At 50.4% G+C, this 27910-nt stretch overlaps 1 protein-coding gene across 9 annotated transcripts in view; it reads right to left on the reverse strand.

The window, feature by feature from the left end:
• PTPRS (protein tyrosine phosphatase receptor type S) overlaps positions 1–27910 on the reverse strand; it is a 103764-nt gene that overhangs the window by 67928 nt on the left and 7926 nt on the right. For 8 of the 9 annotated variants that reach the window (XM_066344808.1, XM_066344807.1, XM_066344806.1 and 5 more), the window contains exon 1: positions 2811–2934. The exons of the other annotated variant lie outside the window; for it this stretch is intronic. The gene's annotated coding sequence lies outside the window, so the exon portion shown is untranslated. Of the gene's footprint in view, positions 1–2810; positions 2935–27910 lie in introns of those variants that run through there. 9 annotated transcript variants of the gene reach the window in all.

Below are 27910 nucleotides of genomic sequence, written 5' to 3' on the forward strand. Positions count from 1 at the left end.
TAGTACTGACCATCTCTCCACCCTGACATCCACCCCCCCCTTCCCCACTGCCTCTTTTCCGGGCCAGAAGACTTTCCTGGTGCTCGAAAACTCTTCCCCAGGGCCTTAGAGCCCCTTGAGGGCAGGAGCTGGGCTTCCAGCCTCACTGGATTTCTGTGTCTGCAAAGTGCCCACCAGCCTGACCAGGCGGTGGCGCAGTGGATTGAGCGGCGGACTGAGATGCCAAAGACCCAGGTTCGAAACCCCGAGGTCACCAGCTTGAGCGCGGGCTCATCTGGTTTGAGCAAAGCTTACCAGCTTGGACCCAAGGTCGCTGGCTCGAGCAAGGGGTCACTCGGTCTGCTGAAGACCCACAGTCAAGGCACATATGAGAAAGCAATCAATGAACAACTAAGGTGTCACAATGAAAAACTAATGATTGATGCTTCTCATCTCTCTCCGTTCCTGTCTGTCCCTGTCTATCCCTCTCTCTGACTCACTCTCTGTCTCTGTAAAAAAAAAAAAAAAAAAAGTGCCCACCAGGTCTAAGCTCCAGCTGAGTCACTTTTGGGCTCAAATGGCTCCAGCCAAGTCCTTTTCCCTCTTAGGGCTGCAGTGTCCCCCCACTGGGAAACAGGCTCAGTGCTGGACTGGTCCTGCCACCTTCCTGGAGCAGACTAGACCTGGGGCAAAGGATGTGTTGATGTGTATTAAGTGCTGTCTCCAAGACCAAAAGTGGACAACAGGGCATACAGAGAGCCAGGCCCAGCCCCAGCGGGAGAAATCAGTAATCCTAGTCGGGTGTCCCAGTGTGACAAGCTCTCTTAAGTGTTCTTGAATTGCTTTCTGTTTGACAGATGAGGAAACTGAAGCTTAGAGAGGGGTTGCTGCTTCCATGGGTCACATAGCATGGAAATGGCTATGCTGGGATTCAAGGTCAGACACTAGCTCTCAGTCTAACCCAGAGTCATCAATCCATGAGTGTCCAAGCTGCCAGGCTTGCTCCTGCCAGCATGTCCCCCCATTGGCTTCATAGAGAAGCTTGAGACATCAAGAACTTGGTGCATCCCTGCCCTGCTCACACCCTCCAGGGCCCCCACCTGCCCAGCTCCTAAGCTCAGCATTCTAGGACCTTCAGGATCTGACACTAGGCGCACCCTGTGGCCTCTTTCCAAAAGTTACCACCAATCCCAGAATGTACTGGTCTGCCTGGGGCCTCTGGGCCTTTCTTGACATGGGCCTGCCTAACAGGTACACCATTCCCCAGCTGGCCCAACTGTCAACTCATCCTTCAAGCTAAAGCCACAGATTCATCCCAATCCCAGGCTAAGCCTTGACCGCCCCTAGACTCTCCTCCCCTGACCTCAGGACCCTTCCTCAGCTCAGTTCTGACCCACACACCTGCTGCTGGAAGGAGCTGTGTCTGACTGCCCCTTCTTTGCTCTAAAACCTCCCACGGCTCTCATCTATGTGCATTAAAATCCAGACTCCTAACAGCCCAGAACTGCTGACCCCATCATGTCGCACCCCCAGTGCCTTGCTTGTCTCATTGCCCTACTCACTGCCTTCTGGCTCACACAGGGGTATTTGTACATGCTATTCCTTCCCCCAGCACAACCTTCCTCCTTCCACATCGAAACTCAGCCGTCACACTTATCATCAGGTCTCAGCTGAGCTGTCACCTCCTCCAAGAAGCTCCCCTGGATGCCCCAGGCTAGATCAGGACTCTCTCTGGGCTCTCCCAGCACCCTATGTCTCCCATCCCAGCTCTGCTCCCATCATGGGCCTGTCATCCTCCATGATGGGAGCCTTCTCCCCATCCTGGAAACTTGGCAAGGCCCCTGCATATATTGGATGCCTACTGCATGCCTGGCTCCACTTGGCACTTTATCCACAATCATTCCTGCAGTCACGTTCATTACAGGAGGGGAAACTGAGGCCAGAGTGAAACACTGCAGGCAGGGGAGGCCAATACAGGCATGGCAGGTCACCAGCTGCAACTTACATCTGCTCTGGCAGTGAGACTTGAGGAGGGGTAGGCTGGTCTTGGGGGGCTGGGACCCTTGCCAAAGAGTTGTAGGAAGTTCCTCTGGGGTGGCCCAGAACTAGGAAGAAATCTTGGGAAGGAGGACTCTCAGGCAGTAAAAGAGGTTGCTGAAGCATGGATTTGGTGGGCAATAATGGAAGGTACAAGGTATGGAGCTTGGGGGTAGGGACAGGAGGTGAGAAGGTGAGCACTGATATGCTTGCCCTGATCCCCCACGTTATTAAAGCCCCAATGAGAGACAGTGTCAACCTGGGGTCCACAGGCTAGAAGGACGCACACAAATAGAGTGGAAAACTTTCCGTAAGTTTTAGGGGGTGTCTTAAGAGCAGAGATCCCAGCCACGTATCCCCCAACCCACCCCCATGGTCCTGCGGCCTTCTTCCAGGTCCAGGTCTGCAAGGAAGGTTGCAGAACCCCCCCCCCCCTCAGCAAAGCGCCCCAGGGCTGGCAGCTAACGAAGCCCCAGCCTGGCCCCGCCCTCAGGAGGTGGAGAAGGAGAAAGGGCCAGGGGCCAGGCGGGGGAGGGGACCCTGCGGAGCATAACGGTCAGGAGTTTTCCAAAGTAAGAACAACAAGCCTAAATGGGGGAGGGCCAAGCAGTGTTGGGATAAAGCTGTCCCTGGAGCTTGGCTGAGCCAAGCCCATGCAGGGAGGGAAAAGTTGAGAGACGCGAGAGTACACCATCCTGGGAGCCTGGGGGGTGGGGGGGAGGGACGACAAGGAGGGAAACAAAGCCCAGCGCAGATTGGCTCCAGGAGTGGAAGAGAATCCCAGGTGCACTCACCCCGCGGCTCGGCTGGGAGATCTGGGGCCCGAGCCTCGCTGCAGCTGGTCCCTCGATCCCTTGTCCACCCTAAACGCTAGCGCCGTACGCTTAGCGTATCAAGGACTTGGGAGAGGCCTCGGCCCAAAGGGCTCGGTCTGGGGGCGGGGCCGGGGCGGGGGGGGGGGGGTGACTTGGGGGCGGGGCTCCGGACGGAAGTGGGGCCGAGGACCAGCGGGGGAGTCCCATCTGGGGCACTGGAAGCGTCCACGGGGTTCCTGCGTGAGGAAAGCCTTCAAGGGGGTACTGTGCCCTCCACTTGCACATGCATGCAGGAGCATTCTGAGACGCCCTCCCCTCTGGAAACCTGATGTCAGAGGGAACCCCTATCCTGCTCCCCCTCCCCTTCCAGGTGCTGATCGTGGCTATGGCAACGGATGATGGGGTTGGATGCCTGACGAAGCAACAGAAGGCTCCCCAAACACACCCAAATATTGGAGGTCGGATAAGGGGCAGAAGGAACCCCTCCCAGTTTGAGTTGGATGGCAGAGGCCACGCCCCCTACACACAGAAAGACCCAAAGGGTGGGGGAAGGGCGCAGGCACAAAGAGGCTGCCCTTCCGCAGTGATCTAGTTGGGGTCTATGGGGATGAATGGGGAACATGGTGGCAGAGGCCCCCTCCCTAGGCACAACCCTGAAGCGGGGGGAGGGAGAGCGCTGGCCCAGATTGGAAACAGATGCGGCCACCATGCCAGGCCGGAGACACCAGATATACAGTGGGTGAATGGAAAGGAGGGGGGAGAAAGAGGGGCGGCCCCACCCAGGCAACCAATCCCGGCAGTGCTGCTGCTCCAGTGTGGATTTGAAAACTCCAGGGTTGAGGCAGGGAACGTAGAGGCCCCTCTGGTTCTGGGAGCTTGGGGAGGCATTCAGGGAGAGGCAGAGACCCTGATGGAGGGCTAAGAGCCAGCCACCACAGGGGGCAGGCTCCCCCATCTGCTCTTATCCCTGGTGAAAATGCCTCTTGTTCCACCACTGGTGCTCAGGATGATTCCCATAGCTAATGTGTATTGAGCTACTAGTGTATACCAAACACTGGGCCTGCTCACACCACCCCAACATCACCCTCCATTTTCCAAAGGGATTAGAGGAGGAATAGAGAGGTTACTTGTCCAAGGTCAGGGAGAGAAGGAACTGGAGCCAAGGTTTGGGTCCGGAGGATGAGCCCTTACCCACAATGCTGCAGGAGGCCTGGGGCAGGGAAGACGACAAACGAACAAATTGCTACAAATTTAAAGCATCCAGGACACAGTAGTGCTGGATAGAGACAGGTTCTACCCTTTATAAGCTCACTGCCCAGTGGGACAAACGCCATGGGCTTTGATGGTGACACACAGGCAGCTGTGGGAGCCCAAAGGAGCCTCTGATAAGCATGCAGGGACAACTCACTTCCTATGGTGGTCCATTCATGCCCTGCTATGCCTGCCTTAGAGGGTCCATTCCCCACTTCTCTCTAGCACCCCAGGTGGGTAACCTGCCCCTTTCCTGACCTGTGCCTCAGTTGCCCACTCTGTAAAACAGTGTTTAATGCCACCTCCTCTAGCACTGAAGAGGCCTACACCAGAGTTCCCAATGCTGGGCACACAGTAGGTTCTCTGTGAATGTCTAGATGCGGACTCTACACAGAACACACAATAGATGCTGCTAAACACAAAATACTACAATAACTCCCCCCTGCAGCCCTAACCAGGGAGGCACATAGTAGTTGCTTCATAAAGTGCAATACCTGACACTCCAGCACCACGTACGGCACACAGGAGTTGTGCTCTTTGTCAACACAGATGTGGAATCAAGCAGTGTAACCCCCTCCTGCATGGCAGGGGACAGAGTAGGCCCTCAGGAAATGCCACCAGGGCATAGTGAGTGCTTTGATGGCATCTGCAGGCTGCTGGCCTAGGCATAGAGCTCTTACACACCCAGGAATGAATCCAAGCATGGCCCATATGACCTCAAAGAAGAGCCTGCACCTCCAGACCTCAACTTTCCCATCTATAATAGAAACCAGGCACACAACAGGTACTCAAAGAATCCAAAATGTCAGGATGTCCAGGACTGTGACCTGGGGAAGAAATGCCTGTCTCTGGGTTGTCCAGGACCCAGAGGATAGTGGCTGAGGACCTGCCACCCCCATCCCTGGCTGGCCCTGCCTTCTCTGGGCCTCTTGCCCATGTCTCCCTAGAGATGACATTTTGCCTCCATGCAGTAGCAATGACCACAGTGGGCTGGGAACACAGCCACCCCCAAGGTAGGGGTGGGAGAGATAACGGCCGTGAATGAGCCCTGCATCTGGTCGACCCCAGCTGAGTGACTCCGTCCACACAGGGCAGAATCTGTCTTCCTCAGAGCACACATCCTGTGCTGGGTCCTTAGCACCCAGCAGAGGGCATGCATGGTACACAGTATGTTCTCAACAAACCATTACATAAACAGCCAGGACCCTCCTCACTCAGGAAAGCCCTCTACAATCTTATTCTCCCCTAGAGGCCACAAGGCTTGGTATCCTCATCACAAAGCAAGCGTCTTCACTCACCTGCTTTTAAACAAAAATTTCTCAGCACCTACTGTAAGCCAGAACTGGTTTGAGGCACTGGGGACCCAAAAGTGACTAAGACTGACAAAGAACCCTGCCCCCATGAAGCTGATGCTCTAGAAAAAAATCAAATACATCAAAGTTCAGTTAATAGTGAGCTATGAAGATGGGACAAAGTGGGGGGTGGAGGTGGAATGTAGTGTTAAACAGGAAGGTCAGGGAGTAACATTTAACCTAAGGTGACATTTGACTTAAGGCCTGAAGGAAGTGAGAGGATGTGAAGAAAGTGGGGATGTTTGGAGAAAGCGTGATGAGGGGGACATAGAACATGCAAAGGTCCCGGGGAAGGATTATGCTTGGCAAGTTGTAGGAACAGGGAGGAGGGGTCTGTGCAGCTGGAGCAGAGTGAGCTAGGAGGAGAGAGGAAGTAAGGACAGGGAAGTGATGGGGGCAGGTCACACAGGGGCTTTTATCTCTTAGGAGGTGTGAGCTCTGGAGGGCTATGAGCGGAGGAGGAACAGGACCTGACTCAAGTGCTCACAGGTGTCCTCTAGCCACTACAAGGACAGACTGGAGAGGGGGTCAGGAGGGATGTGGCTACACATATTCGGGCCAGCAATGAGGGGGCTGGATCAAGTGGAAGCACAGGAGAGGGGCAAGGAGAGAAGTAGTAGACATATTCTGGATAGATTGTGAAAGCAGAACCAACAGAACTTTCTAAAGAACTAGTTGTAGGGCATAAATTAAAGCAGGAACTTAAGGACAACTCCAGGGCTTGGGGCCTGAACACCATGAAGGTTAAGAGCTGCCACCTCCGGGAAGGCCTCTCTAACTGCTTTGCTTATCCATTGCCTTTGAGGGCTGACTCCAGGAGCCCCCAAATATTTGGTTGATATGTCCTCTATATATACACCCAGGAGGCAGCTGCCCTTGGGGAGAAGCATGGGGCTAGATCACGTCAGCCCCTGCAGCTGGGATATTTGGGGGTAATTTTTTTTTCAAAATAACTTTTCTTCTAATTATAAAACAGGCACATACAGCAGAAAATTAGAGAAAATCAGCACAAAGAAGAAAATAAAAATTGCCCATAATCTACCCCTCTTCTGGAGAGAAAATGTGAGCATGTAGTCATTTTCATTCTTTTCACAAACATTTATTGAGTACCTACTGTGTGTCAGGCTAATGGGGATTCAGCAGTGAGCATGAGAGAGCCAGCCCTCCTGCCCTCAAGACAAGTGAGGGAGACAGACACTGATAAGAAAACCAACATTGTCACTAATTTAATGCCAAAAGAAAAGAAAATGCATACTGAGGCTCTGTAAGGCTGGAGGGGTATGGAGGACTTCTCAGAGAACCTGGATGAAATCAGCAAATCTACATTTAAACACCTATGGGAATAGAGTTTCAGGCAGAAGCAAGAGCAAGTGCAAATGTCCTGAGGCCAGTTGCTTTCTTCTAGTCTTTCTTCTATGTGTGTGAATTGGAACTTTCCTCTTAAAATGGAGGTCACTATTATGAGACTATTTGCCTGTGTACAATCCACAGAGTTTAACTAGTTCCCACTGCTCTACCTTACAAACAACACTGAGAGGGACATCCACATATGAACTAACTTCCAACCAATAGCTGTCTCTGTTGGGATGTTCTACTGCCTTTGACCCCTGACCTAATGTGGTACCCTCAGGCAAAACCACACATCCCTGGAGAGGACACTCCTCTCCCATCCCTCTTACAACTTGATTCACTGTGAATCATTTTGGTCCCAACATTTGGGACCAAAATCTCTCAAAGTTGCATTTATAGGCAACCACCAAACTCCACACCCTTGGGATATAGAATGAGGGAGAAACTGGTTGGGCAACTTCCTCTTTTCCTTAGGCTCCAGGGCTCCCCTACCTTCCATTCAGAACAGTATTCATGACCTGGGTCAGTGAGCATGTGCTGACTAGTCAGGAGCCCACCTCACCCACACACACATTACGGTCCTGGCATCGTATCTGCCTGCCAGCTACACCACAGTGGGCACCCTGCCCACTACAGGCATGCCCCAGCTCATCTGCCTTTTTCACTTGCCATTCCCCCAGGCCCAGCTACCTTCCTCTCCATCCAGAGAAATCAAAGATGCCTTCAGGTACAGCTGGATCCAGATGTTTCTCCCCTTCTTGGCTGATGGCAGCTCTACCTTCCAGAGGCTCAGGCTGGAACCTAAGGGCCAGTCCTGACTTTTCTTCCCTCACCTGCACACGCTGCTGGTCTAGAAATACTCCCAAGTGTTCCTCTTAAATTTCTTCTGAATTTGCCCACCTTTCTCCATGTGCCTTCTTACCCTGTCTAGTTCCCATTATTGCCTGCCTGGACCAGACAGTCACCTCTGCCCTGGTCCCCCAGCTCTTGCCTTCACCCCCCAGTCTGTCCTTCCCTCAGTAGGCAGAGGGTTCCTGAGTCAGGTTCCTGGTCCTGTCCTTCTTCTGCCCACAGCCCTCCAGAGCTCCTGCCACCTTCAGGGTAAAAGCCCAAGCATTCTCCATAGCCCATAAGGCCCTGAACAATCTACGCCCATCCCCTCCTACCCACACCTCCTCCCTTTCTCCCCTGCTCACTCCACTCCAGCTACATGGCCTCCTCACTGCTCCTCCAACATACCAGCCACAAACCTGCCTCAGGGCCTTTGCAAAGATGATTCCCTCTGCTGGAACACCCTTCTTCCACACTTTCTTGGCTGTTCCTTCTCACCTTTCAGGTTGCCCTCACACATCACCTCCTGACACACACCCTGATTGATCACTCCAGTTCAAGTAACACCCCTATCATCCTTTATCACATATTCCTCTATTTTTTTTTCTTTTTTGGCACTTTTGCTTGAAATTACAGGTTGGGGCAAAAGTAGGTTTACAGTTGTGAGTACACAAAACATAGTTTAGTCTTGTATTTTTATTAATTATTACATTTTCCATACAAACAACTATAAGCCTACTTTTAGCCCACCTTGTACTTATCTCTTGTTTATTGTCTAGATCAGTGCTGTCCAACAGGAGAAAATTAGCCAAGTACGACTAGTTAAATAAAATTCAAAATTCAGTTCCTCAGTCATACTGGCTGAACTTCCTGCTCGTGGCCATGGTACTGGTGCAGATATCGTGCATTTCTATCACCACATGTGGACAGCTCTGCTGGAGACTCGGAGCCAGGAGGGTGAGGCTGGGTTGGCTTTAGTTACTGCTGTGTCCCAGGGCCTGGTACATAGTAGGTGCTCAATAAATGTTCTCTCAATAAGTGAATGAACAAATGAATGGCTAAAAGGCTTTGTGAAGACTGTAGGGGCTGCTCTGCAGGACAGGGCAGAGGTCAGCAGGTGCTATATGCAGTTGCAAGTCCACAGGCTGGGATTTACACCTGGGTCTACCTGACTTGCAACTCAGGTCCTTTTTAGGGGCATTTTCTAGCCCCAAGGCAGAAATGCATAAAAAGCTGCTTTAGTTAGCCCTGGTCAGGTGGTTCAGTGGATAGAGCACCATCCCGGCATACCGAGGTCACAGATTCAATCCCCGGCCAGGACACATACAAGAAGCAACCAATGAGTACACAACTAAATGGAACAACTAAGTGGAACAATGAGTTGATGCTTCTCTCTCTGTGTTGCTCTCTCTTCCTTTCTCTATTTCTCTCCCCATTTCCCCCAAACTCTCCCCTCCTTGCTCATGACTTCTGTGACATCCCAACCCCCTCATTAAATCTTTCATTTAATTGGCTCATGTCTTTCTCTTAAATAAGCAATTTCAAGCAGTGTGCCCCAAGAATTTTTAAAACATACAATACCTGACCATTTAGTGAGGGGCACCAACCTCTTTTCTCTTAGATTGTCAAATTTAAAAAATGACAACAGCCAACACAACAAGAGCAGTCTGTGTGAATGCCGTTTTGAACTATAAATTTATAGGTCATATAACAGAGTTGCATCTTATTGATCACATCAAATAATAAGGTTACATGTGACTGGTTAACTCTTGGTACCAGAAATCCTATACTATACAAGTATAGGTACCCGATTTTTTAAAAAGTCACTTTGGAGCAAAAAGGGTAGGTAATCACTATTATTTTTTTGTAACTCAATCAAAATTATACCTATTCTTCTATCACATCAGCAAAAAATATATTTTTTGGTGTACCACAGAATTTCAGTAGTTTATGTGTGCCATGAGATGAAAAAGGTTGAAAATCGCTGCCTTGATTTACTTCAGAAACTAACTCGATAATGCACAGCTCTAAATGCCTAGCCTTGAAAGTCACCAGAAAAATTGTTACAATAAAAATACGTGCAGAGTTCTACCATTTTCCCTGAATACTGTTGCTAAAAGCAGCAGCCTGAATGAGACTTGGTTATAAAGAGATTGGCAGGTGTTGGTGTTAAAGATCCCACTGGCCCTGACTCTTTCTCCTTGACCTGTTACATATGAACCACAAGGGGAGTCACTGCTAGTCTGTGCAGGTCTGTGCCAGTGAACACCTCCATAGGTCATCCCCAAACAGCTTCGCTCAGGGGCGTGGGCCTCTCACTTCAGAAATCATGGCCCCAGGAGACATTAGGACAAGGTTCTCTTCCCAGCTCTGTCCCCAGGAAGCTATGTGGCCCTGAGCAAGTCCTTGCCACTCTCTGGGCCTCAGTTTCCCTACCTGTACAGAGAAAGATTGGGTTTTTTTAATGCCTGAAGCTGGTTTTTATGGGTTCAAGGCCTTTGAAGATCAAGGTAACTGAGGTCAAAAAGCTCAGTGAGGTCCCCAAGACATGGCTTGGTGCAGCCTCCGACTTCCCTTGTGAGATGGGACCCCATCTTGATCACTACTCATACCTCAGTCATCTACCCTGCACCAAGTGCTTTCCTGAGTTCTGGAGACACAGCAAGGACTGAGGCAGACAACCTCCCACAGCTTCTCTTCTAGGGCAGGAAAGTGACGTACAAAGGCAGCCATGTAAAGATGGGAGTTAGGAGGGAGTTCTGGGCAGCGGACACGACAATTGCAAAAGCCCTGAGGCAGGACTGAACATACAAAGTTCTAAGTAAAGACAGGTGGCTTGTAGCTGAGAAATGGGATTAGAGGGGTGAGGGGGGCTTGTCATTTGAGGAATGAATATATTTGTGGCATAAACAATCATCACACTCCTGTAACATTCTCCTTTCATACCCAACCTGCATTTATAGAGCCCCTACTGTATACCAGGTGCTGGGCTGAGCACTACAGGCACAGGATGACCCAGGCAGCCCCGGCCCGGTGTTAAGGAGTTCACCACCTTGTGGGGGAGGTACACGGGGCTCCAGTAGTTAAAGATCAGAGCTGTGATGGGGGATAGCTCTGCCCTCGGAGTGGGGCAGGCTTCCAGGAGAAGGTGATAGCTAAGATACTAAGAAAGAAGAGAAACTGGGAGAGGAGACTTAAGTAGCACTGGACAAAATGGAAGAGGTGAGAACAGGAACCTTGGGCCAAGTCCCTCCCAATCACACCCCCACAGATGAGAGACAGGAACTAGGGAACTGGCTGTTGGGGGTGGGGGGTGGACCTCCTAAGTGAGCTCAGATGCAGGTACAACCTCTAAGCTTCCCCAGCTCTCAAGTCCAGGAAGAAGGTGACATCTTTAGACAGGGGTTTGGATCTGAACCCAACCTTGTCTCCCCTAAGACCTAAAAACATTCTTTAAATACTTAGTATGGGCAAAGCACTCAGAACTGAGCCGGGCATACTGTAGGTGCTCAAGGAACACAGTGCGTGTTACTCCCAGCTCTTCCCCAAAGGCCAGACATATACAAGCAGCTTGCTGAACCCCCTCAATGAATGGTATTATTCCCCCCGTTTTTCAGTTAAGGAAACTGAGGCACAGAGGTTGAGCCCAAATTTTCTCCACTAATGAGCATCAGAGCAGGGACCAGAACCCAAGTTGGTTCTTAACTCCTCCCCCAACCACTCATATGAGCCTCAGTTTCCCCTCCCCAGCCCTCACTCTCCTGCCTCACTTAGAGATAACACAGTCCCAGAATTCAAGGCTTCTCACACTGAGCCCACCTGTGACTCACAATCTGTACATGGAGACCTGGAGGCATAGGGTGGACCACTGGTTCCCAAATATATTTATTATTACCACTATTTTTATTACCATTATTATTAATTATTCTGTAGCAGCTTCCCCCAGTATTGGGAGCCATAAGGAAGGCATGGACAAAGACAGTGTCTGGGGTGAGGACAGTGGTTTGGGCTCAGCAACTGTCCCAGGAAGACACAGCACCAGGCCTTTGTACTCTCTGCCCCTCTGCCAGAACTTTCGCCACAGAAACCCTCCCTCACTGTCTCTGCTTGAATGTTATCTTTTCAATGAAGGCTTCCAGGACCTCCTACTTAAAATTCTGCCTTCCACTCTGGCACTCGCCCCTCCCCTTCTCCAATTTTTTTCCTTAGGGCAATGTACCACCCTCACACTGGATGTGGATTTTCTTCTGGGCTTTGTTTGCTTTCCCCAACTAAACTGTGAGCTGCAACAGGACAGGGAGTCTGTTCCTTTAAGTGACCCGTGCCCGGAACAGTGAGTAGCAGGCACACAGGACACATTGAGCAGTGCTGAAGGGAAAGTCCCTCTTTGCCCCAGAAACAACCTCTGTTGTTGCTTTGTATCAATCTATGCAGACCTTTCCCCTGCAGTTACAGACCAAAAGTAATGCCATAACACAGACAGAGTGGGGTTATTTATTATTATTATTATTATTATTATTTGTATTTTTTTGAAGTGAGAAGCGGGGAGGCAGAGACAAACTCCCACATACACCTGACCGGGATCCACCCGGCATGCCCACCAGGGCGATGGAGAGTGGGGTTTTTAAGCGGAAACTGTATCATCCTGTTTGTGTCATTTCCCAACTTGCATTTTTTCCCACATGACAGTATACACGCATCCCTGGCCTCTTTGCACCTGCCTTACAATCGCCCATTACAAGACTGGACCCATTTATTACTATCTGTTGCCCACCCAAGGCCATGGTAAATCTCTGCATCCATGCCTCCCAGGCCCTCAGGGAAGCATTTGTCCCTCTCTCAATGCTGAGAAGTAGAGGGATGTTTTCACATTCCCTTTGAGCCCGCCAACGACACCTCTAGAAATTTATCTGATAGACACATTCCCCTGAAGTGACATGTATAAAAATCCTCACAACCAGACTTGAAATAAGTACCATCAATAATGGATCAGTTAACTATACAAGAGTACAAGGGATCAAATAATGCCACAAAAAAATTAGTATCTCTTACTTATGAGATTAGTATCAAAGCTGTGAAAAGGAATGGGAAAACTAGAGATGTACAGTTATGAAATTATTTTCAAGATGTTGTATTTTTATTTATTTTGGGGGTTTTTTTGTTTTTGTTTTTTTTACAGAGTCAGAGAGTCAGAGAGGGGTAGATAGGGACAGACAGACAGGAACGGAGAGAGATGAGAAGCATCAATCATCAGTTTTTCGTTGCGACACCTTAGTTGTTCATTGATTGCTTTCTCATATGTCCCTTGAACATGGGCCTTCAGCAAACCGAGTAACCCCTTGCTCAAGCCAGTGACCTTGGGTCCAAGCTGGTGAGCTTTGCTCAAACTAGATGAGCCCACGCTCAAGATGGCGAGCTCAGGGGTCTCGAACCTGGGTCCTTCCGCATCCCAGTCCGATGCTCTATCCACTGCGCCACCGCCTGGTCAGGCAAGATGTATTTTTTTTTTTGTATTTTTCTGAAGCTGGAAACGGGGAGAGACAGTCAGACAGACTCCCGCATGCGCCCGACCGGGATCCACCCGGCACGCCCACCAGGGGCCGCGCTCTGCCCACCAGGGGGCGATGCTCTGCCCCTCCGGGGCCTCGCTCTGCCGCGACCAGAGCCACTCTAGCGCCTGGGGCAGAGGCCAAGGAGCCATCCCCAGCGCCCGGGCCATCTTTGCTCCAATGGAGCCTTGGCTGCGGGAGGGGAAGAGAGAGACAGAGAGGAAGGAGGGGGGGGTGGAGAAGCAAATGGGCGCTTCTCCTATGTGCCCTGGCCGGGAATCGAACCCGGGTCCCCCGCACGCCAGGCTGATGCTCTACCGCTGAGCCAACCGGCCAGGGCCGCAAGATGGATTTTTAAACATACACACACCAAGGTGTAGAAAAGCATGTAAAGGATACTATCATTTGCTTAAACAAAGGAGTATAAATCTATCCACCTACTGAATGCTTACAGAAGAATTCTACACAAATCGACTGTCCAAAATGGCGGCCATAAGCTGCACATGGCTGCTTACATTTAAATGGAATAAAATGGAATATAATTTAAAATTCAAGTCCTCAGTTACACTAGCCATATTTCAAATACGTAAGAGGACATCTGGCTAGTGGCTAATTTATTAGAAAGTTCAGGTGGAGAATATTTCTATCACCACACAAAAGTTCTACTGATTGGTGCAGAACCAGGGTAGCAAGCCAGAACCCACAGGCATAATCCCACCCACTGACTATTTGTGTGAATGAAGCTTTACTTGTACATGGCTACGCTCACTCATGCTCTACTGTCTCTGGCTGCCTTCTTCCTACAATGGTAGAGTTGAATAGTAGGGACAGGACCCTCCAGTTAGCAAGCCTGAAAAGATTTACTATCTGGCCCTTTGCAGAAAAAATTCTACTGACCTCTGTTTCTGGGTAAGGAGGGGGAAGAGAACTGAGGATCTGGGAGGCAGCAGAGACTGTCCACTGTGCATTCTTCTGCACACTCTCAACTGTGCCCCATGTGTATGCATTATCTGGCCAGAAACATAAATTAAAAATAAAAGATATCATGCCTGGCCTGTGGTGGCACAGTGGATAAAGCGTCAACATGGAATGCTAAGGCCATGGGTTTGAAACCCTGGGCTTGCCTGGTCAAGATACATATGGGAATTGATGTGTCCTGCTCCCCTCCTTTCTCTCTCTCTCCTCTCTTTCTCTCTCTCAAATAAATAAAATCTTAAAAAGTAAATAAATACATACATATATACATACATATAAATAAAGGTCCATCAACTCATCCATCAACCCCAGACTCTTAAAGAACAGAGGGGAGGGTCCCAGTGCATCTCAGTCGCTGCAGCATCCCCAGCATCTGTGTTGGGTCAAGCAAACAGCTGAAGCCCAATAAACGAGCATGGAGGGCTGAGGGAACTGGGTGCAGGGCCGGGGCTGCACTGCAAGGGCCGCGATTGCTGGGGCTGGCAATGGGCATGGAATACCAAGCCAAGCTTTCCCAAGGCTGTGTCACCAATGAACATGGGGCCAGCCTGGCTCCTGGGCAGGCCAGTACTACTACTACTGGTCCCTTGGGCAGGAGCCTGTGTGCATCCTTCCTGGGGCAGTGCTCGGCAGTGGGAGCAATGGGCAGGGTGGGTGGGGGTCCTGCAGCCATGGGGGTGAAAGGAACATCAGGCTCCAGACCTGGAGCGAAATTATATATTCATCAGAATCTTAAACAAAAGTCCCACAAGTCTCCTGTCAGCCAGGCTCTGGTTTTCATGGTAATCGGCGATGAATTACCCACAATGCCTGGCCAAGCGCAAGTGGTTCTTGGCCCAGATCCTAAACTAATTTTTATATATTCGTGTGTATATAATTTCACTCCCTCCCTCCCATTCCTCTTCCATCATTAGTGGGACTGGGCGGAGAGCGGGACAGAAGGAACCCTGGGTGTAAGGCAGAAGGTGCTCGTCAAGTCCCTGGAGCCCACCTGGCACCAGCCCCAGGGCGCAGAGCACAGTGGGGGCAGAAGGTAAGTGCCAAGCTGAAGCCAAGGGGAGCCTGGAAACCACCAAGGACTAAAGCTGGAACTCTAAGGGTGGAAGACACACAGAAAAGAAGAAAGAAGAGCCAGGACGGGAGGGAGAGGCGTGCGGGCCTATAGTGGGGTCAAACCCCTACCACATACTGTGTTGGCCTCAGGCAAGTGTCTCAATCTCTCTCTTCCACATCCCAAACTAGAGGCCTCCGCGAATCTCTGAATTTCTGCCCCAAGAGCCCCAGAAGAGTTGGAGCTGGTAGAGCCCCAACCCAAGCCCCATGCAGCCCCCAAAGGTATAGCTGGGCACTATTCTAGTGCTTTGTACATAAAGCTAAGAAAAGAATGTGCCTTGCACTGAGGGCACTGGCTTGTTTGCAGCAAAAAGACACAAACCCCAGATCACATCTACCACCTCTAGGAGGCCCACACCAAGCCTCCAGGGAAAACCAGCCCCTTTACCTTCTGGGCACCTTGATGACTGTCCTGTAATGGGGGGTCCCCATGCCTGCCCCTCCTGTCCTTGCAGATGCTCAGGTCAAAAATCTAGGGGTCATCCTTGGTTCCCTTCAATCCCACCCTCACTCAACCACCGGACCAATCCCACTGGTTTCTGTGAAATACCCTTCCAGAATCCAATCACTTATTTCCCCTCTGCCTCCACCTGATCACCTCTAGCCTCCATCATCTCCCGCTTGGACTAGTGTAGTCACCCCCCCCACCCAGGTTCCCTGGCTCCTGCCTTTGCCCCCACTGTCTGTCCTCCCTGCAGTAGCAAAAATACTCCTGCAAGCATCTGAGCTAAGTACCACTCCCTCCTCTGCCTATAGCCATCCAGGACACCCACCTCCCTCAAGCTAAAAGCCCAAGTCCTCCTTGCAGCCCACAGGGCCCTGCCTGACCTGTCCCTACCCTCTCTTCCTCTCCCCCTCACTCACTCTGCTACAGGCACACGGGCTTCCTTGCTGTTTTTCCAATGATCCAAGCATAGTCCAGCACAGACCCCTTGCATGGGTTGTTTCCCCTGCCAGGAACACCCTTCCTCCAAAACTCCACATAGCTCACTTCCTCACCTCTTGCTAGTCTTGACTAAAATGTCACCTCCTCAGAGAGGCCTGCCTTGATTCACTATCTAAAATAGCTCTCCTTATCACCTAACCCTTTCCCGGGCTTCATTTTTCTTAAAGGCATGGCATCCAGTAGGCCCTTAATAATTACTTAGGCTACTAGTTTGTGTACGGTCCTTCTCCCCGCTACACTCCATGAGCACAGGGTTTTTTCCTCTGGCTCCTGCACCACTCTGCTACCAGCACCTGGATCAGGGCCAAGCACACAGCAGGTGCTCAGTAAATACGCACTGGTGACTCTAGACCCCCCAGCAGGGTTCTGGGCCCAGAAAAGGCAGAATGACTGTTTTCTCAATACTCAGAAGCTTTCGTCAGGGTCCGAAATAAAATTTTAGAGCTAAACCATCCCCTGGGAAAATGGGGGGCAGCAGTGCTGGCTCCTGCAACTGACTCAGTGGTAGCAGCCAAGAGCAGCCAAAGAAAGAAGAAAAACATGCCTGTGCCATAAAGCTGCCACCAGGAGGCCTGCACTGGCTCACTGGTGGCTGGCGTGCAGATTAGAAACACTCTTTGTAGGTGACCAGGCAAGGTCTAGAGAATGCTAATGTGGGCACAGGACTCGTGGAAATGGGAAGAGGGGAACAACAGAGCTGTATTTGCTAATGCTAATAGCAGCAATAACAACAATTGCTAATATTTTAAGACCATGTATTATGTGCTAGGCACTGTTCAAACTGCTTTACACATAATATCCTTACCTAATTCTCTGCATTTTACAGATGAGGAAACGGAGTCTCAGAGAGGTCAGGACACTAGCTAAAGACCACAGCTCAGATGTGGCAGAATGGGGTATGCGGTGGCAAAGCCTGCCAGCAGCCAAGCTCCAAGCCTGGTACACAGTAGGTGCCAAATAAATGCCACGGAAATACCCAAGGGCGAAGTGAACTGAGGCAGGGCTCATGGCTCCAAGTGGAGATGGCTGGAGTTGCTGAGCAGTCAGTGGGGAGGAGGGGGAGGAGAAGGGAGGAGGGAGGAGGGAGAAGGGAGAAGGGAGAAAGGAGAAGGGAGAAATGAGGAGAAGGGAGAGGGAGGAAGGAGAGGGAGGAAGGAGAGGAAGGAAAGGGAGGAAGGAGAGGGAGGAGAGGGAGAAGGAAGGGGGTAAAGGGAGAGGGAGAAGGGAGTGGGAGAAAGGAGAGGGAGGAGGGAGAGAAAGGAGGGGGGAGGAAGAGGAGGGAGGAAGAGGAAGAAGGAAGAGGAAGAAGGAAGAGGAGGGAGAGGGAAGAGGATGAGGGCTCAGGCAAGCAATACAAACACAGAGGGAACTGGGCCTCAGGCAAGGCGGCTGGCTCAGAGGATAACACTTGGCTGCCAGGCTCATTTCCTCCTGTCACAAAGATGGGCAGGCCTGGCCAGGGCCCATGGCTGGCATGGGGCCAGGGTCAGTGGGGACCTCCCCACCTGTCACCCATGATGTGTTCATCAAGAGCAAGGGGAATGTCATAGCCATGCAGGGTGGGTGGCAGAGGGGGCATCAGGGGGTACTTCTTGGGTGGAAAGGGGAGAGCCTGGCCCAAGGTCAATGTGGCCCCTAGCAAACCTGTTTTCCTTCTCTGCCTCAGCTGGACCATTTAACGTGTTTACATAGAACCATATGATGAGAGATCCAAGATCACAGGTTTGATATGTGTTAGAATCCATGGGAGTCCGAAAGACCAGAGTAACAGGCTTTATTGAAAGGAAGAAAGGAACCCTGCTGGGCACTCCTCCTGGGGGAGAAGAGCACCGGTTACAGACTAGGGGCGAGTTATGTAGTGTTTGAGAGAGCCTGAGGGGATACTGAGGCAAAAGTCCTGGTATGTCCGGAATGCTCCTCCTTGGGGGGCTTCGAGCATGTGGGTGTTGAATCAAAAGTCCTGGTGTGTCCGGAGCCCCTCCTTGGGGAAGCTTCTCAGCTTTTTGGAATTCCTCTGTCTCAGGGTCAATAGTCCAGTAAGGGTGAGGTATGACATAAGCGGAACATCAAGAGGGCAGTTTGGAATTCACGTATCTATCAGTATGAATTTAGTTCCAGGCTCTGCTCCTGGCTTACTTGCTGGGTGACTGTTAGTTAGCAAATCACCTCCCATCTATGAACCTCAGTTTTCCCATCTGTAAAATAGGCTCTCAGCCCTGGCCTGGGACAACTTTCCCAAGCCACAAAGTTTACATTCACAGCAACCCTGAGTCTAAATTTTTGGCTTAACTCTTTCTAGCTCTATGTCCTCAGGCAAGTAGTTTAAAGCTGCAATCTAGGCCTGCTTTTCTTCATCTGTTAAAGGCTCCTTGTTTGCACCCCTGGACTAAGCCACGCCTGAAGCTGGTATGCTAATCAATTCATCGGATTTTGTACTCAAGTCCGTTTGATTTGGCCTTATTCTCCTTTCAGGCTGCAGGCCCACTGTGTGTCTCAGGCTGAAGCCTCACTTGTAGCAGGGCAGGGAGCTGAGGGTGTGAACCCTTGAAGGTTAGTTAGCTCAACAGTCAACTTGTTGAATGACTTCAGACAGACCCAAACCTCTGGGTCTCAGGTCTTTCAGAACAGTCACCGAAAGCAACATCCATGTGGGTGGCATCATCCAGATATGGGACCAAGAACAGGAACCATTTACATCTACTTTGTGCTGGGCCCAGTAAAGACACAAGTTTAAATGAACTACTTCACCCTGAAAGCTCACCGTGACTTTGTGCAGAAAAGGAAGTCTACCAACACTGTTTCCTCCGCCTGGAGCACGCTTCCCTCCCCACTACCCAGTTACCGCCAGCTCAAACTCCCCTGGGGAGCTTTCCCTGACCTCCCCCTCCCATCCTTTCTTCCCCTCCTTTGTCTCAGTTCCAGGTCTGGCAATTTCCATGCTCACTGAGTTTAAGATGCATCATTATTTTATGTACCAATAAGGGGGGGGGGGTGCTGCCAATTAAACTGGACATGGCTTTTTTATCACAGAGAATTATCATTTAATAGCTACTGAAAGAGCTTTTTAAATTTCTTTGAACAGAGATTTTGGTCACTTTTTTTCTACTGAACTAGGTACAAAATGGAAAGTGTAAATAAAACGTAAGGTTCAAGTTCTCCTAAAACTCCTCTGTGTCCCGAGCTCAACTCTTCTGAACTGCTTTTTCAACTCAGACTTGCCAATTTGGGGTTTTGCAAACGGCACTGATCCCTGTGCAGCCAGGCCCCAGAAACCCAGCACCACCCATGGGTGGCTGCTCCAGGATTTCCCTCCAAGCTGCCAACAACACCGTGAAGGGATCCACAGAAAGTACTAACGATGACTGGGGCTCCTGCCCACCCTCACGTAGCCTGAGCACTGTGGTTTGTCAACTGAAACTTTGTGGAGTCTGCAGTGATCAAGAAAGGAATAACCACTCTGATTAAAACTGCCTGGCGCATAGCAGGTGCTCAAAAAATATTAATGGATGCACAAACATTACAGAAAACATGAGTTCAGGCACTGGTCACAAGTCACACAGCCTAGCAAAAGGTGAGGGCAGACTTTGAATTGAATTCTAACACAAATGCCAGCTTTGCACTGGTACACATGTCTGATAGCACTTACAGTGTACTTTCCTAAAACAAGACAGAGTATGACCCCAACAACCTTTCAACTAAAAAACTTACTCACACAGCCTTTAAAGGCTTGTGGTTAATCTATAAATTAGGAAGAAATGATGGCTGTTAAGTACTTGGGGAGCAAGCTGTACCCCAGCCAGACCCATCAGCAGGTCAGCCTGGCTGGCTACCCTACCACTATGCAACATCTAGCTGCGTGACAAGTGTCAGATGACTTGACCTTTCTGGGCTTCTGTGTTCTCATCTGTCAAATGGGTATAATTTTCTCTCCCCCTCACACCTATTGTGAAGAATAAATCCATTAAAAGTACACAAAATGTCACCTTCAGATTCTATCCCAAATCTGACCACTTCTTCCCCTCTGGTCCAGTCCCTTCTTCTGCCCTTGTCCTTACCCCCCACACAGGCTGTCCTCCCCGAGACACTCACCAGAGGGCGCCAGTGAGCATCTGAGTCAGGTCCCATTCCTCCTCTGAATGGACCTCTAGAGCTGACACTTCCCAAGGGTTATTAAAAGCCCAGCTTCTCCCCAGAGCCCACAAGGCCCTGCACAACCTGCACCCCGACCTCACTCACTCTGTTCCACCCACAGGGACTTCCTAACTACTCCTCCAAGAAGTCAGGCATGATCCTGCCCCAGGACTTTCTTTTTAAATTATTTTTATTTTTATTTTTTATTATTTATTCATTCAGAGAGGAGAGAGAGAGAGAAGGTGGGGGGCAGGAAGCATCAACTCCCATATGTCCTTGACCAGACAAGCCCAGGGTTTCAAACCGGGGACCTCAGTGTTCTAGGTCGAGGCTTTATCCACTGCACCACCACAGGTTAGGCCTGCCCCAGGACTTTTTCATGGGCTATACTCTCTACCCAGAACTTTCTTCTCCTACATATTCACTTAGTTCCCTCCCTCACCTCCATCTGGTCTTTACTCAGACTGTCACCTCCTCAATGAAGGTGTCCTTACCATCCCATTTAAAATGACAACCCTTATCCCTCTACTAAATCCCTGTTTTTTCTTTCTTGCTTTCTCTCATCACCATCTAACACAGCAGATTTTATTTTGCTTACTGTCTCTATGATCTGAACAAGAGCCCCACAAAGGCAAGCGCTTCCGCCCCAGCCGGTCCCAGCAGAGGGCCCAGTACACAGTAGGTGTCCAAAAAACTCCCTGGATGACTGAAGGCAGACATGTGGGGGAGGCAGTGGCTGCAACTGAACCAGCCTCTCGGCCTGCAGGGCTAGCATGGGAAGTGTCCACGCCTCCTCCAGTGGCCCTTCCTGTCCTATTTCTGAGCCATCCCTGGACTCTGCCCCCTTTCCTGAGCCTCCAGCCCCAGTTATGAGCCATCCGGTGGTCCAACACCTGCTGAGCAAACACAGGAAGCAGAGGCCCCTGCATGGTGCCTGTGGCCTGGGCTGGGCATGTCCCTTCCGCCAGTGATATGCCTGCCCTGGTGGGAGAGAGCGATTGTGAGGTTGAGCCAGGACCTCAAAGTCAAACAGATAGACTGGAAAAGCAGCCACCTCGCTGATCCTGTTCCCAGGAGGAACCAGCCCACAGAAGATGCCTTATCAATATTTAGCAAATAAACATGTTATTTACAAGCACCATCTCACCTTCAGTCTAAGCCAGGGCTGCTTTAAGGGGTTCACCCTCAGTAACTCACCAGATCCTCCCAAGGATCCTGGAAGGTGGTGGTCATGGGGACACTGACACCAGGAGAGGGGGAAATCACAGCAAACAAGAAACAGAGCTGGGACTCAAACCCAGGCCACCTGGCCCTAGAGTTCAGTTTATTAACAATTAATTCACAGTCTCAATAAACAACAGGACTAAAACATAAATAAACGCTTATAACTTCTATAAAGTATTAGCTGTGTACTGAAGCTCAGAGAACTTCAGCCATTTGCTTAAGTGCTGAGATGTCCCCATTTCACAGACAGGTAAACTGAAGCTCAGAGAAGTTCTGAGCCCAAAGTCAAAGAGCCAGCAAGCTCAAGTGCTGGGAATTCAAACTCAGGGCTTCCCAACCAGTCTTGGGACTGTGGGCCACATGGTCCCAACCAGAGCCGACATGAGCCTATGGCAGGAGCTCTCGGCTCTGCAAACCAGACACAGCTTGGCAGCCGAGCCTAGATAGAGTGTCCACAGGGATACACAGAGCGAAATCTAAATGACAAGTGTCAAGGATGGGAAAGCGGCCCTGTGGGAGACTGGGCTTCTTCAGAATAAAAGAGGGGCAAAAAAACGACCTAACACCAACTATATTTTTAAAATCCCACAGCAGTAAGGAGACTGGCCCATGAGCAAGGCATCACATCCGTGGGCAGGCAGAGGCCCCGGAAGGCTCACAGGGACACAGCTATTTTAAAGGGGCTATTTCTGGAGGCCGAGGTGAGAACATGGGGGCGAGAGAAAGGATCAGGAGCAGCCGCTGGGACTGACTCTGCCCGCCTGGGCTGGCCAACTGGTTAGGGGGCAGGGTGAAAAGGGAGAACTTGGGAGCCAACCACCTGTTTGGTGCAAGTGTGGGCACTGCCACCAGCCAGGTAGAAGACCTCAGGCCTCATTTCTTCCCCTGCGAGCCGAGCTCTGTCTGTACAAATATATGCACTGAGCCCCACTGTGTACAGAAGCTGCTGTGGACATAGCAAAGAAGACAGGCAGTAACGCCTCCCCCAGAGTCCCAGCCAGAGCATGAGGCAGATGACAAGATGTATACAACATGGACAAGGTGACAAGTGCTTCTAGTAAAAGCAGAGCAGGAAAAGGGGAAGACAGTGAGCCGGGTAGAGCGGCAAACTTTGCAAATCTTCATAGGGAGGTCAAGGGAGCCACACTTAAAAATGTTCAGAGACCTGAAGAAGACCAGAAAAGCAGTTTCCAGAGGCTCACGTATTGCTGCTGTTAGGGTCAAGTTGGGCTGCAAGTGCTAATTTTCTCTTCACATCAAGTAACCTCCTAGGTAGGTTGGCCTTTCAGGGCCATTGTGCCCACCCCACAATCATCACAGTTCAGGCTCCTTCCATCTCGATTCTCCTATTCTCATCCATGATACCTACCTCATGGTCCAAAATGGTTGCCTAAGTGCCTACTCTCCTCTCCATATTCCAGCTGAAGGGTAGAGAAAGCATGCACCACCTCTCTTTGAAGGCATTTCTAGGCAATCCTACTTATCTATCCCACTGGTCAGAACTGAATTATAGAGTACAGACAACTTGCAAAGTACACTGGAAAAAAATTTTTTTTAACTAGGTGGCCATGTGCCCAGATAAGTCATAGGATTTAACTGCTGTGGAGAAGAGAAGGGATACTAGGGCACCCTATCACAAATATATGGCCCAATGGGGTCAGGTCTTAGGCTCCAAACCAATGCACCTGGGACACTTTGGCCTGGAAAGTAGAGATGGAAGTCACTGGGGCCATCCTCCTGCCTCCATGCCAGGATGGTGTTCACACATCCCTCCCCGAAAACTCCAAGGTCAGAGTTCAGGGTCTGTGTTTTGGCAACCCCTCGAAGGCAGAAGCCCACCCATAGCCCACAGTCCCCAAGCACCAGAGCCCAAGGCACCAGGCCTCCCCCATCCTCCCCCACCCTCCCTCCTGCCTGCGTGGAGGACGCCTGACCAATTCATCTCCTTCTCCTTGGTAAACAACTGTCAGGAAAAATAAATAGATTTTAATAGGCTCATTAATTGAATTCAGGGAAAATAACCTTCTCCCCAGGCCACTGAGAAGGAATACTCAGATGCAAACAAAAAAGTCTAAGCAACTCAGTCAGGAGGCAAGAGGGGGACCTGCCCTCCCAACAAGGCTGGGAGACCCCCCAATAGTGCTAGCCACATTCAGTAACAATGACTCAACCAGCAAGGGGGCAGTCCTGTCCCGAGTATCTTCCATCCTCTGAGGGTTGGAAGTCTGGTGGGTCTAACGTGGCTTTAATGTCTCAGTAGCCCTTGGCCTCTGCTCTAAGCCTGTGGCAGCAACAAAATGATTTAATGTCTTTTTTTTCCTCCCATCACATTTAAAAAATTTTTTTCCATTGATTAAAGGGGGTGGGGGAGATAAAGGCAGAAGAAAGGGAGGGGGAGGGGAGAGGGGAAGACGGAGGGAGCAAGAAATATAAACTCATTATTCCACTTAGTTGTACACTCACTGACTGCTCCTCGTCCATGCCCTGACCAGGGATCTAACCTGTAACCTGGTGCGCAAGGACGACACGTTATCCACTGAGCTCCCTGGCCAGGGCCTACCATCACATTTTTTGTTTTTATTTATTTTTTTATTTTTTTTATTTTTTATACAGAGACAGAGAGAGTCAGAGAGAGGGATAGATAGGAACAGACAGACAGGAATGGAGAGGGATGAGAAGCATCAATCATTAGTTTTTCATTGTGACATCTTAGTTGTTCATTGATTGCTTCTCATATGTGCCTTGACCGCGGGCCTTCAGCAGACCGAGTAACCCCTTGCTCGAGCCAGTGACCTTGGGTCCAAGCTGGTGAGCTTTGCTCAAACCAGATGAGCCCGCACTCAAGCTGGCGACCTTGGGTCTCGAACCTGGGTCCTCCGCATCCCAGGCCGACGCTTATCCACTGCGCCGCCTCCTGGTCAGGCCATCACATTTTTTGTAAGGTCTTGCCTACTTATGCCAAGGACATACCGGGTTCCCATTCACGAGAGTGAGACAGTTTTCTCTTAAGTTTTAAAAAAGGATGGGTTTAAAGAAAACTATTCAGTCATTAGGAGGACCAGGCAGCCAGGGCAAAAGGCATATATCACAGTGAGTAACTGAAATTTGGGTGGTATCCAGCAGAGCACTGGACAGGGAGTCTGGAGGCCTCAATGCAGCCTGCAGGGTGACCTAAGCACAGACCTAGAAGGTCAGAACTGACCACCCATACCCGTCAAGGACTCTGGCCACACCAGTGTGACTTGGTTTCCCCACCATGGATCAGGTGGTCCGGGGCAGGCCTCCTGCCAGCCTCAATCACAGCTTCAACCTGACCTGTGGTTTCACCTGCCCAGGGCTTGCCATTGGCTCCTGCCAGCCCGCCCTTGGCACTGCAGCAGGCATGTGACTCCACACCGAGAGAAGCCAGACTTGGCCCAACCATTTCCTGGCACCCCCAAACCATACTTCCCAAAACCCAATACATGGGTCCTCCAATTTTCTCCCAGAGGGCAATAACCATCACACTGTACTTTGTCAGCACTTTCTAGTTTTCCTCGGTCTGAATCCTTCTAACCACCTAAGAGACAGTCTCACACCCACTTTATTACAGACAAGCAGACAGACCCCGGCAGGTAGATCCACTGCTAGAGGCAGGGTCACACTGTCATGACTCCAAGCCAAGACTCCAATGTGGGTTCTTCAAATGTCAAATGTGATCCCCAAAAGAAAGCCTGGCCCATTCCTGGGGGCCTCCTCGGTATTCTCTCCAGCAATCTGGCCAGACACAAAGGGTATCTAATGAACATCAGGGGTAAATGAGTCTTAAAATCACCTGGCCTGGCTACTACGTACTTTTTGGGGTCCCAGCTCCTTTAAGCTTCTTCCAGGAGACAGGAAATGTCATAGACTGTTTCAGGGTTCCCTAACTCTCATCCTTAAAAAACACTTGGCTCTCAATAGCCACTGGATCACTGCTTCTGTGCCAGGCACCTCAGAATTGCAGAGGCTCAGAGACAGTAAGTAAGTAGCCAAAGTCACATACAGCACCTCTAATTAGGACCCCGTCTCCTAGCCTCGCTGCTCAAGGCAGTGAGCTGAGCAGGAGTGTTTGAGCTGCCGAGGCAGGACTTTACCAGCTATGACCGACCTAACTGAGAGAATTAGTGTGGGATGGCAGTGGCTGCAGAATGAAGAAGAGGGCCTGACCAGGCAGTAGCACAGTGGATAAAATGTCGGACTGGGACGTGGAGGACCCAGGTTCAAAACTCCGAGGTCATCGGCTCATCTGGTTTGAGCAAGGCTCACCAGCTTGAGCCCAAGGTCACTGGTTTGAGCAAGGGGTTACTCAGTCTGCTGTGCCCCCCCCCCCCCCCGTCAAGGCACATAGGAGAAAGTCATCAATGAACCACTAAGGTGCCACAACGACGAATCGATGCTTCTCATCTCTCTCCCTTCCTGTCTGTCTGTCCCTATCTGTTCCTCTTGCTGATTCTCTCTGTCTCTGTCACAAAAAAGGCAGGGAGAGAGGGTGGGAGAGAGGGTACGAAAGAGGGTACGAAAGCTGGCAGGGACTTTGCTGCCAAGGGGAGGGGGTAGTTTGAGAGTGCCATCCAGAGAAGCAAAACTATGTCCCTAGAGCCACACAGCTTGTGAGAAGGAAAAAGAGTTGGAATCCAGACCTGGCCAACAACTATGTCCCTCCCTCTGCTCTGCTCCCAACCGCTATGGGAAGCAGCCTTTTGGCTCCATAATTGCTACATAATTTCAGAGCCCAGTGCAAAATGAAACCGCAGGGCAACCAAAAATAAGATTTTCAAGAAAACAGCAGAGCATTAAACCAAGTAAAGTACAGACCCTTCTAACCTCCACAAGTGCAGAAGTGACTCCTGGGCTTAGTCTGGCCAGGGGCGGGGGGCACAACCCTGACAAAAGGCTCCAGCCATTCTAGTTTATCATCCTCACTATGTGCCTCAGTTTCCCTATCTAAGGATGAAAACAGAAAATGCAAACAAAGCCGCAGCCCAGGACCAGGCACAGTGTGGGCTCCATGGGGGACTCAGTGACTGCTGAGGTGATCTCCCCTCCATTGTAGTTGTTGGGAAATTGTATGTTTGGGGCTCCATCCTTATCCCCTAGCTGTACATAAAGATGGGAGAGCAGGAGGACACAAGTCAATCAGTCCTACATGGGTACCCTGGGTGCCTGGCACCGTATCAATGTGACACTATTTAATCCCCAATGATGCAGCAGGCATGCTCTGTCCCCATTTCACAGATGAGAAAACCAAGACTGGGAGGAGAAAGTAACGGGTTGCTACACACTGGGGAAGATCAGTGTAAGAATTTGAAATTAGGGTGCTGAAGCCCACAAAAGCCCTTCCCCAGTAGGGACAGAGTCCAGGCTCCCAGGACCAGGTGGGATGACAGGGAAAAACAAGCCAGACATGACAGCCCCTCCACAGTCTACATCTAGCACCACTGCCAGAAACTCTAGCCGTTCCTGATTTCTAGATTCCATGTCAGGGGCAATTACCTGCTTCTGGTAATCAACTTAGCAGTGGTGCTGGGACAGGTGTACAGTGGGAACCCATCAGTAACCTCAGCGTGCAAGTCCAACAGGACCCTGCAGAGCATGGGAGGTGACCTTCCACAGAGGAGTCAACAGCCTGATTTCTCACACTGCCATGGGTCTTGAGCATGAATCGGGGTCTCCCCATCAGCACTGACGACATTTGGGCCAGCTCATTTCCTGTGAGGAAACCATCCCAGGCACTGTGGGGTATTGAACAGTATCCCTGGCCCCCACCTTCTCAATGCCAGGAGCACCCCAGATGTTCCCAGACATTGCCATGCGTTCCCTAGGAGCAAAATCACCCCTGACTGCAAACCACTGCAATAAATTCTACAAATGACATTGGTGACCCCACACCCCAGCCTCCAAAGCAAACAGGTATGGTCTGGAAAAGAACGCGCGAACAGATCCTGCAGCCAGAAGATAATTCACAGCCCTCCCCGTGGGACCAGCCAGCTTCCTTCTGCACGGCATTTAATTTAAGTCAAGTTTATCATTATGACCAATATTAATATAATCAGAGCCAACATTTATCGAGCGCGGACACTAGCCCAGGCCATTCTCAGCACTTCCATGAGTTATTGGGCCAGTGCTTCTAAAGAACCCATCAAGGTGACTTCAAATCTAAATCCATTTTATAGCCCAAGAAACAGAGGCTCAGCAATGGCAAGTAAGGTGGTTCAAGGTAACACACCAGTGTTTTGTTTTAATTTTATTTATTTATTTTTTACAGAGACAGAGAGTGAGTCAGAGAGAGGGATAGACAGGGACAGACAGGAATGGAGAGATGAGAAACATCAATCA

The sequence above is a fragment of the Saccopteryx leptura genome, chromosome 1 (genome assembly GCF_036850995.1).
Source record: "Saccopteryx leptura isolate mSacLep1 chromosome 1, mSacLep1_pri_phased_curated, whole genome shotgun sequence".
NCBI lineage: Eukaryota > Metazoa > Chordata > Mammalia > Chiroptera > Emballonuridae > Saccopteryx > Saccopteryx leptura.